This window comes from Rattus norvegicus, chromosome 13 (assembly GCF_021556685.1).
Source record: "Rattus norvegicus strain SHRSP/BbbUtx chromosome 13, alternate assembly SHRSP_T2T, whole genome shotgun sequence".
Taxonomy (NCBI): Eukaryota; Metazoa; Chordata; class Mammalia; order Rodentia; family Muridae; genus Rattus; species Rattus norvegicus.
In genome coordinates, this window is record NC_141546.1 from 87,388,182 (window position 1) to 87,401,565 (window position 13,384).

Here is a 13,384-nt window from a genome sequence, read left to right on the forward strand (position 1 = left end):
TCCTCTGTGGCCCGTCATTCTGCTGAGTGTTCCTACTTTTAGTGGAACGTGTCAATACTGTGCGACCTAAGCAGAAACGTGCTCCTCGGAGTCCCAGGGACTCGTGTCCATGTCCCGTTCTTTCTAGCCAGCTCTGATGCCTCCTCAAGTGCCCCCTGTTCTGAGGCTCTGCCTCACCTCTCAGTTGCTTCCCTTCATCCTCACTCACCTGCCTCTCCCAGCCAAAGCTCCGCCGCCCGCCGCCCAGTGGTGGATTTTCCCTCTGCAAAGGGTCTTCACCTCAGCTTCCCCTTTTGCTCTAAGGGGGAACTGACCCCATTTTGAATGAGGTAGTAGAAGAAAAGAGAAGACCAGTGGTGAGAGATCGAGTCTGAAAGGAGCAATGAATCACAAAGGGAAGACACAGTTACCACCTGAAAGAAAAGGAGGCTTCAAGGAAAAGGGTCGTTCTGCCCTCTTGTAAGGTCAACACCGCACATCATACCTCAGCGGATTTATTCATACTGACGGTTGGCCAAGAGCCAGAACCTTTTGGTTCTCTTGGGGAAATGAGGTTCTCTTTAAACCAAGCAAGTGCTCTCTGCTATTACTTTGGGGTCAAACAGGTGCATTCAAATGCCAGCTTTAACACCTCCTGAGCATGTTACTAAGGCGCCAGACTCTGGGCTTTCCCATCTCATGCTCTGTCGTACAGTTAGGTGTGGCGGTGCACACCTGTAATCCCAGCCTTTAGGAAACCGAGGCAGGAGCATCTGTCTCAGGCAGCGTGAACTGAAACAAAGCAAGCCAAATCAACTCCATCACGCCTGGCAAACACTCAGAAGCACGAACGTTCTGTGCACCCATCACCGATGTTGCTACCCTGCTTGCAGTGCGTTTCAGGACCTCTTTTTGGAGAGACAAAAAGGTTAACCATTAAGCACTAACACACTGTATACAGAGAATATAGCTGTTAATAATGCATGGCTGTTTAAGAATGGAGTCTTGGCTTAAGTCACTCTTCAGTGAGAACATCACAGTGCCACAGAAGCTGCCACAGCCCCGCCCCCTGTGGCTCTACAATACCTAATCCTTTCCAATTGCCCAGTTCCTTCCCACAACATCTCACTCTCACACTGGGCTTCACCAGATGGCTTCTCATCTCTGTTTGGAAGGAGCTTACCCAGAGACCTTTCCTTCTTCAGGGCGTCAGTTTTCTACCTGCCCTTTCGGTTTTCACTTCCCTCTGCCCCTGCGAAGAAGAACTTTGAGGTGCAGGAAAGGAGCCTGGACCAGTAAGGGAGGCTTTTGCTGATTTTTTATTTTATTTTACTTTTTTGTGACAGGGTCTTGCTATGTAGCCTTGCCTATGGCAGGCTTGAAACTGGTTATTTAGACCAGGCTGGAACTCCCAGAGAGTCTCCTGTCTCTGCTTTCTGAGTGCTGAGATTAAAGGTGTGTGCTACCAGACCCCACTCTGTTCACGGTTTTGATTCAATGTTTCATACAGGACATCTTTAATGAAAACAGTTTGTCTCCCTTTGAGACTGGAGAGAAGGGTGAGGGCTGGGGCAGATCCTGGGCTAGTAGTAATGTTTATGATTATGGCCATAGAAATGAAAATGTGTCCTAGAGAGATTTAACCAAGGGAGAGTTAACAGAACTTGGTGTCTGAATTGTCATGGCACAGAATGGGACATAGGCAAGCATAAAGACCAAGACTAATGTCAGTTTTTCAATCTGCTTGACAGGAGTTACACAGGAATCAGGAAGCTGTGAGCATTCCTAACCTTAGTGAGGGGAAAAGAAGATGGGTTCAGTCTGGGGTCTGTCATGTGAGGGTATTAAGCCCTTGCAGGAACAGGGATGTAAGTAGAGCTTCAAAGAGAATACAGGGGTGAAGAAGAGGATTGCACAACACTCAGTGACTTTGGTCACTGTGTGTCCGAAGGGCAAGGAGCAAGATACAGAAAGAGAACACAGTCCAGTCACATATGTAGCAGAGGATGGGCCTTATCGGGCATCAATGGGAGGAGAGGCCCTTGGTCCTGTGAAGGCTCAATGCCCTAGAGTAGTGAGGTGGGAGTAGGTGGGTGGGTGGGTGAGCACCCTCATAGAAGCAGGGGGAGGGGCTGGGATAGGGAGTTTGCAGAGGGGAAACCAAGAAAGGGGATAACATTTGAAATGTAAATAAATAAAATATCCAATAAAAAAGAAAGAAAGAGAGCACAAGACTTAACAACCATGGGTGTTAGAGGAGGAAACACCTATAGATTTGGATGTGAAGGGTCAGAGGAAGACAGGGTAGACTGGTGTCTGTCCAGGTTATAATGAGCCTTCTGTTCTATTCCAAAGAATGTGTATTAATTCTTTTTTTAAAGTTACATTTCTCTGAGTGTGTCTGTGTGTGTGTCTCTGTCTCTGTCTGTCTGTCTGTCTCTCGTGTGTGTGTGTGTGTGTGTGTGTGTGTGTGTGTATGTATTTGTGGGTGTACCACAAAACACATGTAGAGGTCAGAGGACAACTTTTGGCAGTTGAGTCTTACCTCTTACCATGTGAGCACTGCAGATAGACCCCAGGTCATCAGGTTTGGCAGTAAGTGCCTTTATCCTCCGAGCCTCGCTGGCCTGAATTGTTTGTCCATAAAGGAGTTTGTGAGCTGAAGCATTATGAAGCTGAGTGTGGAAAGACTGGCGGGAATAAGGTTCTAGATGCCTGCTGCCACAGGAGCCCTGCTGAGAGGAGCATCTGCTGTAGGCTGCAGCGGGGATAATGGGAGAGAGAGGCAGGAGGGCTTGTGTGCTCAGTGGGTTTAGGAAGGAGATGCTTTGGTAGAGGATGGAGTTGTGGTCAGGAAGAAACGGAGGCTGAGATGACTGCTGTGTCCCTAGTTGGACCATGGTGACACAGTCACGTGACTTGTAATAAAGAGGAACACTTCTGTGGGTAAGATGTTCTACGTTGGCCTAAATTTGAACTTTACATCCAGGTGAATTAGAGTCATGGACACATAGGGGCCATTGGTGCCAAATACTTGGGTGACAGTTTTAGAAACATAATAAATTCATGAGAACTGTCTTGTAATGAGTCCATAAACCACGGCAGTTCTTTGGCTTCTCCTCTCTGTGTTCTTCATTTTATATTGTAGTCTGAGCCCAGCCCCATAGTCTTCCCTGCCTCCGAATGTCAAGACTGTGGGCCCTGCTAAGTTGTTCACGCTGGCCTTGAGCTCATTCTGTAGCTCAGGAAGGCTTTGAGCTTGCAACCCTCATGCTTCCACTCCCCACGCTGGGATTGGAGGCCTAAACCATGAGGTCTTCAGACCATCTGACTGTAGCCATCCCTCTCTGGGAGCAGAAGATTACAAAACAGGCAGGAAGACAGTTCCTGGTCCATTGCTTTGGTTATGATTGTACTTCTCTCTAAGCGAAGTTCTTAAAAGGGGTCCTTGTTAACAGTTTTTCCACTTTCAAATGTAGCACCTTGTAATCTGATCCTCCCTTGCGTCACTATTCCTCAGTTGAGCAGGGGTGGTGCATGCCTTTTATCCCAGGACTCAGGAGGCAAGAGGCAGGTAGATCTCTCTGAATTTGAGGTCAGCATAGTTTACAGAGTGAGTTCCAGGACAGCCAGGGCTGCACAGAAAGGAAAAAAGAAAAAGAAAAAGGAAAAGAAAAAAGAAAAGAAATTGCTCTCAGATAACACCAATGCCTTTTCATTCTCAAACCCAATTCTTCCCTTTCTGCAACAACTGGTACTGTCCTCAGTTCCTCTCCCTTCCTTGGTCCATTGACACGCTGCTCTCTTCACCCATTCATTTATTCATTTTTTTGCCCATCCACTATGACTTTTTAGGGGCTCTTCTCCTCCTAGTCCTTGAAGTGTAAGTCTTCCTTGCTCTGTGTCAGTCTGTCTTTCCACCATGTATGGTCCTTATTGAGAACTATCTAGCTGCCTACTTTGGCAGCAGCTGCTGACTGACTTTCTCCTCTTCCCGCCGATGTCCACCCACCCCTCTCAGCTCCTGATCTGCCATCTTAGCCTCTGTTACCTGTTTCTTCAACAGGTTGGCTGCTCTCTGACGTTCAGTGATCTCATTGTTCTCCTGGTTCATGGTAGGGTTCGGAACCAGTGTGGTCTCCGAAGATTGCTCTTTGCTCACCACGTCAAGTTGGTCCTTTTTTTCTTTTGGCTTTTGGTACCCTGGTCCAAGTTATCTTCGTGCCCACATTATTGTTATTGTCCTTTGTCTGATCTAATTGCTTCCTGTTTCCCCTCAGAGTCAAACCATCTTGCTCACTTCTAGATTAATCTCCTCCAGCTTCTGTTTTTTTGTTTTTTGTTTTTTTTAATCTTTGCTGTCCAAGAACTCTCAGTTCCTTTCCATTGCCTACAGAAACTCCAGGCTAATCATGTACCAAACAACCAAACAACCATATATTTAGTCTGGGTCTTCCCTACTTCTTGAACAAGCCTTGCTTCTAAGAACTAGCCTTTAGTCAACCCTCGCCCTTGCCAATGAGGGTTTCCTTGCCTTCTTCTCTGTTTTTTCCCCTCTCTCCCACTTTCCCTCCGTCCCTCCTTTCTTTCCTCCCTCCCACCTTCCCTGCCCCCACTACCCCTCCCTCCCTCTCTCTATCCCTCCCTCTCTCCCCCCTCCTTCCCTCCCTCCCATTCTTCTTTCTGCGGTGGTGATGGGTGGAACCCAGGGCAAGCATTCTACCACTCAGCTACAACACCTTCAGCCCCAAAGAGGGCTTTTCAAAAGGCATATGTACTCACCTTATGATTTTAAGAGTTTCAAGCTAAACTAAATATATCATTTCCCTAATTTCAAACCTGAATTTATATTAACACAGTGAGTAATACTGGCTATTGATTAGTAGTTCAATATCTGTTATGAATACAAGTGGGATGTGATTATTTTCTTCTTTACTGCGTGCCATGCATCAGGTAGTGGGTACGAATCACTCAAAACATAGATTCAGGTAATGAGAGCAATCCTCGGGGAGGGTACATAGTGGATGGGAAGATTTTGATGCTATTTCCTAAGCTGAGGTATACTTCTGTGTCCCCTCAGGGCTTCACAATGGAGGTTTCTCTGCCATCAGTGTTCTTCCCTCCTTCTTCTTGGACCTGGGCCCCCTGCATCCCCGGGACCTATATAGACATTATCTCTTTCCTGGAACATTTGTGGGGTATCCCCTAAATAGAGCCATCCTTCCCACTTCTTCCACAGCTTTGGATGTCTCCTACACTTCTTTGCACCGTTCTCTGGCTTATTTTTCCTTCCAGGTGAAGTTGCTGCAGGTAGAGATGGGTTTTGCACCCCGCTTTTGCACCCCACGCCGCACTCTCTACACAGGGAACAACGAAAACCTTGGAAATTGTACGGGATGCCAGAGCCCTGTAGCCCCAGGAACCCAGGCCAGAACCCAGGCCAAGTCTGCCACAGTCTCGGTCCTAGTCACAGCCCGTCCTGAATTCATTTCCACCTCATTAACTGGGGCCCAGTCCCGCCCCCGCGGCCCTCGTCCTGGTTCCTTCATTCTGACAGGGCCGCTTCGCTTTTCTTCTTTCTCTTTCCCCCTGTCATCTTGCCAGCTCGGCTTCTATCGCTACGCGTATCGTCCCTTCATCTCTCTTTCTCCGGGACTCTGTCTGGATCTCAGTCTTCGGATGTTTCTGCACACTCGTTCGTCTGGGTTTGCGCTTCTTTGCCCCCCACGCCCCGCCCCTTGCACTTATCTCTCCAATCCTCAGGCTCGGGTCTGGCGCTCCGCTCTGCCATTGGCCGGCTCCAAGCTTCCTCCCCCCCATCCGCCTCCGCCCTCCCGGCCCCCGCCGGGCCCCTCCATTCACACAAAGTTTGGCTCCTGCACTGCAGAGGGAGGGGGCGACCCGGCCCGGCCCAACTCTGCCCCCGGCCGGCCCGACCCCGGCCCCGGCCCCCCTCCCGGACAAACCCTTATCTGATTCCAGCTGGGGGTTTAAGAGTCTTGGCCCTGGCAGTGGCACAGCTCCGCTCGCCACTCCTGCCCGCCAGTCTCTTCATCTGTCCCACTACCCCAGGATTCATCAGAGCAGCCACTCCACCTCTGTGCCAAGGTAAGACTCTGGTCCTGGTGCTGGGTCCTATCCACTTAGCGACATCGGGTTCCCCTAACCCTTTGGTCCCTAGGAAAGCTGTTTGGACCGCAGCAGTACCATCCGGGTCTCCCTCCTTCAGTCTTGTCAGTTCCAAGTGGACTTTCCTGGGAAGGGCCCCCCATCAAGAGTACTTTACTCACGCTAGTTACCTCAGGCCTTCCATCTAAGAAAGGGGCTTCCATGATAGCCCCTCCCTTTGACACTTGGCACACCTGCAGTTGCATGGGGCTCATCCAGTTACTAGAATAATTACCACACATAAGTCTGCACCCACGGGCATAGAGACAGTGCCCCTTGCTCCCAGCAGAGACAGGTTACTCCTGCTCCCAGCTCTTCCCCCTTTCAGTGACATTCACACAGTGACACTCATTGATGATCTCCTAATCACCAGTTTATACATGGGGAGAAAGCCATGCATTAGATTAGAAGACAGAGTCAAGCTGACATGCCTGGGACCCTCTTCTCCATTTCCTTCTGGGTTCCCCCTTTGAAACACCCCTCCCTATCGGCATCCCTCAACCTCTGAAATTGTTTCACAAGGACACTGTCAGAAGGAGAAGCTGTTTCTTCTGGAGTTAGGGTAGGTTAAGGCCTCTGAATTCACCCTCCAGGGATCCCCACTCCCACTTTATCTCTTCCTCTGACAGGGACTCACCAAGGGCAATTGTGTTAGGACAGAACTGATTCTGGGGGAGGAGACCCGAGGCCCAGAATGGCTAGAAGGTCAAAACTGGGAAAGAAAAACCATGTCGGGGTAGGACTTCTGGTTTTCCAGTACTGAAGTGCCCTGGGCAGACTAAGGCTGACCAAGAGGTATGTGTGTAAAGAAATAAAGGCAGATTTGGATGCAAGGAAAAGCAAAGCTTAAAGCCTGCTTAGGTCGCTTATCAACACAAATTCTGATGAGAGGTTTCTGGCCAGACTGTCCTTGCCGTGGTATTTGAAATGCTTTTCTCCCTTTGGGACGGACCTCTTTGGGTAGTCTGAGAGGGCAGGAGATGGTAAACGATGATTTGGGAGCCTCCTGTTTGGGGTAATGGGGAAGGCACGGAGTGGGCATTGAGAGACTGGCGCCGTGAGCAGGCAGTTACCATGAGCGCAGTTGGGTTTCGTTGTGAACACTTTTCCCTGATCTCCAAGGAGTTTTGAATATGTTCCTGGAATGATGGAGATCATTCCATCCTCTGCCAGAGCGCAGGGTTTGTCAGGTCCCCGGGGTTGGGGGGTTGACTGAGTATGGGGACCAAGTCTAGAAGGAACCAGGTGTCCTGGCTCAAAGCTGGTTCTTCAGGAAGAAGGAAAGGGGAAGAGGGGGTAGGGAGGCATTGTGCCAGGGGGAGGGTCCAGGGCCAGACTGCAGAGGCAGTAGGCTTGACCCAGGCGGTGCCAACCCCTCCACCCACCCGCCCAGTCTTTGGTGGTGGTGGCAAGGGAGGGAAGAAAAGAGGGGGAGTTAGGGGTGATCTGGGCCAGTCCAGCCTCCCAAAGCCCTTGCCAACCTGGGTCCTGAAAGGACCTGCTGTTTTCTGAGCCATCCCCCCAGCCCCCATCCAGAGCCCAGAGCAGCCAAGTTGTCTCAGTGGATATCAGATGGCAATGACTCCACCGACTGGGGGGTAATGGGGGGGCATGGTCCCATTCCTTGTGTATCTCTGAGGCAAAGTCCTACAGCTTTCCCTTACCCTGGGGTGGGGGGATAACACCTCTCCAACATGTGTCCATATATCTTTGGGGGGGCATATATTTATGTGGGAGACAATGTGGCATTTCCCAAATTCTCTCTACGCCCCCCACCCCGCACTCTGCACAAACTCATTCATACTCCAGGTCTCCTGGCTTGAGCTAGAAGGGAAGTGACTGGCAGAAGACCCAGGTACCTTCCTCTCCCTCTTCCCCCTAGGGACCAGGGAAGCTGGGACCTTAAGATCTGGGTGGACTTGTATGAAGTTCTTTTCCTCTATGCTGGCACTGGCAGGATAAAAGTTTCAAAGGCTTTGCTAGGTGGGTTGTGTAGCACGGTCCGTTTCCGTGAAGGAGATTCTGGGCGTCCTAGGCTGGGTTTGTGTATAAGATGCAAAGAAATGCTGAGGTCCAAAGCACCGGTGAGGAGGGAAGGAGATAAGGGTACCTAAATTTCCCTGCAAAAAGTTATTTAGGGATGAGAGGAACCTCCCCCCAAAATCAACCCCCCCCAATCCAAAACAATAAAACAAACAAAAAAACCCCAAACAATAACAACAACAAAGTTCATTCTCCCTCCCTTCTCCGGCCCAGATTCTTCCCTTGCCTGACTGGAGCTACTGTCCAGGCTGGGGCCAAGCTGTCCAGGACAGTAGTGAGGCCCTGGAAAGGGCAGAGAGAAGGACTAGCATGAGGCACCCCGTTGAGATGAAGCTTCAGGAAGACTGGCCAGAAAGGGGAGTTTTGGACTCCAAATGTCTTAGCACAGAATGAAGGTCAGTTGTCTGGGTCCGCTCCCGAGAGTGGGGAGCTTTTTTGTTCATCTCGCCACCTCAGTCCGAGGCCAAGGGATATTTTCAGAGACGAGTGCCCATGGTGTACCATTCTTCATAGAGAGAGTACGTCCTGGGTGGCCCCTCTCCACCCTTCCCCCAGCAGAACCTTGAAAGGGCAAAGAGAAAAGGATTGTGGGAGCAGCCCTCCTGTGGGTGTCTGCCAGCCTAGAGCCTGGATTTGAGGTGGTGGGGAAGGGAGGGGTTGTCTCTGGAATGTGGGAGAGAGGTCAGAGCTAAATTGTGTGGTCTGGAGAAGAAGCTTGGGGAAGTGGGGGTTCCCCAAGACTGGGTTAATACGTGGTACCTTTGCAGCTCTTTCAGTAACAACAACAGCAACAATAAAGCCCAGGGAAATAGATTAGGCTCCAGTAGGAAAGTCACCCCCCCCCCAAAAAAAGGCACTTGAAATGATGACTGGGAAAGAAAAGGAGACACATTTCTGGTGAGTGTGTGTGTGTGTGTGTGTGTGTGTGTGTGTGTGTGTGTGTGTATCCAGGGGCCAGAGAAATGGCTCAGTGGTTAAGAGCACTTGTTACTCTTATGGAGGTCCTGGGTTTAGTTCCCCACCCACATGCCAGCTCCCAACCATCTGTAACTCCAATTCCAAGGGATCGGACACCCTCTTCTGGCCACCTGCACACATGGGTTATATGCACTCAGGTATACATATGACCCTGCCCTCCGTGATAAATAAAATAAAATAAATAGCCCCAAACAAAATAGCCCATCGTGAAGGCTTCTGAGAGGACCTGTGAAGTTCTTTCATACAGAGCTCATGTGATAACTGTCAAGAGGCTTCTCACGGATGGCAGTGGAACCTTTGTCACCATCACTCTCTGAGAGATAATGCACACAGAGGTTCAGAGCATGGCCTTGGAGTCCTCGTTGCTGGGTTTAAGTTCTGTTTTTCCCAGTGAATAACCACAGTTTCCCTCGTGCTTTCATCGGGGTTAACAATAGTTGTGAGGATTAAAAGAGTCAATATTTGTGAAGGACATAGGAAGTGGGTGGTGTGTACAAGGTGTAGTTGGCGGTTGGCATTCTCTAGACCCACCAAATCTTTCCACTCTGTCATTACTGGCTCCTGGGACTTGTCCCAGCCCTCAGTGGCAGTTCTCTGAGACTTCGCCCTAGATCTGGGAAGGCAGAAGAATTATTGAGAAGTTAAACACAGGGGTCCCATTTCATGCCAACAGACCAGCTGTTGCCAGAAGCAGGGCCTTCATGCCACAGCCCATTCTTCCCATGAAATTCGTGCCAGATTTCTTGTCTTCAGATTGAATAACCGATCTGTTGAACATGACTTCCTCCCCTAGATAATCTCCCATTCCTAACAACCTCTGCTTCTTAGCCAGAGACCAATTTCTATCCCTCCATCTGGGGTATCTATCGTCCTGTATTTCTGTTCCCTGGCATGGCCCCGTCTCCCCTCTTTTGTATGGTGTATGTGTGTGTTCATGTGTGGACATGTGTGCGTGTACATGTGCATGAGTGTAGAGGGCAGAGGTTGATGCTGGGCATCTTCCCCAGTCTTTGTCTACCTTGTATTTTTAAGACAGGATCTCTCATTAAACCTGGAGTTCACCAATTTGGCCAGACTGACTGGCCAGCAAGCCCCAGGGATCTTTTGTTTTCCCCAGTACTGGGGTTGTAGGCATGCTCACTGTGCCTGGCATTTTATGTGGGTGCTGGTTATCCATTCATGCTTGTATAGCACGCACTTTACTTAATGAGCCCTCTCGGCAGCACTGTGTGTGTGTGTGTGTGTGTGTGTGTGTGTGTGTGTGTGTGTGTGTGTGTGTGTGTTGGAAGAGGTCTTAGGAAGCTTGCTGCTGCGTATCCAAGGCTGATCTTGAACTTCCGAACCTCAGTCTCTACCTCTCAGGTGCTGCAATGGTAAACATGGAGGTGTCACCATACTTCCTCCAGGCCTGGTTTCACGTGGTGCTGAGGGTGGAACTCTGGGCTTATATATGCCAGGCAAACACATTCTACAGCTGAGCTTCAGCCCTAGCCTGCCTATCTCTCCGTCTCTCCATTTAGCCTCTCTTCCTTTTCACATGGCTTCTGTGCCCTTCTCTGCTTCTCACCTCTGACCAGCCTGCCCATCCCATCAGTAGTTGCTAATGATGGCCTCCACAGCTAATGAGGTTTTCCTGACTCTGGCCGCTCTTCTTGATTCCTCCCCATCGCTGCTCCATGTTGGGCCCTGTCACCACAGAGCAGTGGTTTTTAGCTTGCCCCTTCCGTGCCTGTTAGATCAGATGGGGATTTCCAGTCACAGTATTCAAGCGACTTTCTGCCTTTTCCACCTCCACTCCCAAACCCCATCTCTTCCCGGGGCTGATCCTTTTTCCCTGAGTTCACTCTCCTACCCACTCTTGGCCATCACAAGCCTTCCCAAGGCCCACTTGCCTGAAAACTACAGTGCTCTTGTTTCTCTTTCTGCTCAACCATCTTGCTTTATCTTTCCAACTTTGACTTTTCCCAGGATGCCTCATAAACGGCAAATGTTAGAGGGTGCATCATGTCTTTCTTACTTGCTTATGAGTTCCTCTAGGACATACTTATGTCCCTGTCATATTGAGGATCTTCTGAAGCAAAGGCAAGACTTCCCTCCATTGGCCTTGGGGAACCCAGCAGAGGGTTTAGTCCCAGGAATGAGAGAAGGCGTTGTCTACTCTACATTTAGGCAGGACTGTGTGTGCTCATTTGGGGGGAGTACCCTGATTCTACAGACTTAAGTGGGCATCCTCCACACACCACAGACCCCATTACCTAACTCTCTGGGGAGCTTCAAAGTGACTCCTTATGGACCCACCATTTTGTCTGCGGGACAGCGTCCCCCTAAGATCAAAAGCAGCAGATGTTTGGACTCCACCCAGCTCCTTGTCCTCTAAGCATGGTCCCTCAGAGGGAGGTCTGATCCAGCCTGGAGCTCAGCTTGTCAGCTGGTCAGAGTCCAGTCTGGGACTGTCCTGTTGTCTTGTTCACACTTCTGAGTGGGGATGTGCAAAGCAAGATGTGTGGATCCCACTCAAATGGGCCGCCGGCCTGGCCCCTTATTGTCACATAGAGTAGCTGCCTCAGCTCTCCCTAGTCCTAACTCTGAGATCCAGGTACACACCTCACTCCCATGCCTAAACCATGGCTGGTCTTATGACTGAAACAGATACATGGCCAGCATATACAAGGTGAAGGTGAGTGTCTATGGCTGTCTGCAGTGGTTGCTCTCTCTGTCTCTCCCTGTCTCTCTGTCCCTGTCTCTCTGTCCCTGTCTCTCTCTCTCTCTCATCTCAGTACCTCTTTACATTCCATTTTCATGAGGGCATTATTTTCAAAGATTGTGTCTGTTGATCTGCGGCATGTTAGAAACGAATGCTGAGGTGACTTAAGACCATTCGTAACTAACGTTAAAGATAATAACCCCATTGCCTGTTGACGTGAAGTTTTAAGTGAAACTAGCTATGCTTTCTTTATAAAGCTAAGGATTAGTAGGAGTGTTGCTGCCTTTTATTTACATAAATCTTTTTAATGTCTAGCTCAGTAAAAAAGAAATCACTTGGTTCCTTCTATTTGCTTCTGCATTTACTATGTTGCAATATCTCGTGCCACCTGCTCCCCTGGGAAGCTCGGCCGATCACCCTTGAAATCATCAAAGTGGGAAGAATAAATAATGCTACGTTAGCGTTATGACAAGGATGGGTCCGACCTCAGAAGGCCTCTGAAAACCTCCCAGGAAGCTTTGTGGGTCCCTGAGCCATCCCTCAAGAACTTTCAGTTTGATTGACTGCATGGGACATTTATAAAGATCTGGGCGTCTTGGCTGATGCCCCTCAGAAGGGTCTTCACTGGGCTGATGGGAGGGGACAGTGGTTAGCTCATGTGTGCTGGGGGTGGGGGGGTGCTACCTTTTGTGAATACAAACCTTAGCTCCTCTATCCACTAGCTCGGTGACCTTGGGTAAATCCTTAACATCCTATGTTTCTATTCTCTCCTCTATAAAATGGAGCCTTTGAAATGCGTCTGCTGCCAGGCATGGTGGTGTGTGTCTTTAATCCCAGCATTCAGGAAGCTGATTGTAAGTTCAGGACCTGTCTGGGCTACATAGTGAACTCAGGGTCAGTCTGATAACTCTTGTCTCAAAATAAAAAGCTTAGTGGGAGATATAGCGTAGTGGGAGAGGCCCTAGGCTCAATTCCTCCGACACAGAATAAATAAGTAAGCATCTATTGCTGGGTGCCCCTGACCCAATGCTAGAAAGGTGCTTAGGACAGTACTTAGTACTACGAGCTGCTGCCTTCCCGTGTCCTGTGTCTGAGTTCACCAAGAAATGGTCAGGCCTAGACGAGGTCTTCCCATGATACAGAGGGCATCTCTTCGCTCAGAAAGCAAGTGACCCATGCTAGCTTCCAGGGAAAGTTGGGTCTTGAACCAGGAGTCTGATTTAGGTCTAGCCTTGTGTTCTCTCTATCACATCATGAGGTGAAAGTTAGTTTTCAATGTGAGAAAAAAGGAAGCAGGTTTTACCTCCCCTTAGAAGTCCCCGAGAAGAGAACAGGAGGGAGGACTTTCTGTTGTCACCTACAAAGAAGGAAAACTGGGAAGAAAATTTTGTTTGTTTGTCTTGTTTTTGATTTATGAGCCAGGGTAGCCTTTGGCTGTCCTGGAACTCACTCTGTAGCTCTGTAAACCAAGCTGGCTTCTAACTCAGATCTGCCTGCTTCTGAGTCTGGAGT

The 13,384-nt window shown here is 49.5% G+C and overlaps 1 protein-coding gene across 1 annotated transcript in view; it reads left to right on the forward strand.

Moving 5' to 3' along the window:
- Positions 1 to 5,953: 5,953 nt before the first annotated feature.
- Positions 5,954 to 13,384, forward strand: part of Kcnj10 (potassium inwardly-rectifying channel, subfamily J, member 10) — a 29,502-nt gene continuing 22,071 nt past the window's right edge. The window contains exon 1 of the mRNA NM_031602.2: positions 5,954 to 6,087. The gene's annotated coding sequence lies outside the window, so the exon portion shown is untranslated. The remainder of the gene's footprint in view (positions 6,088 to 13,384) is intronic.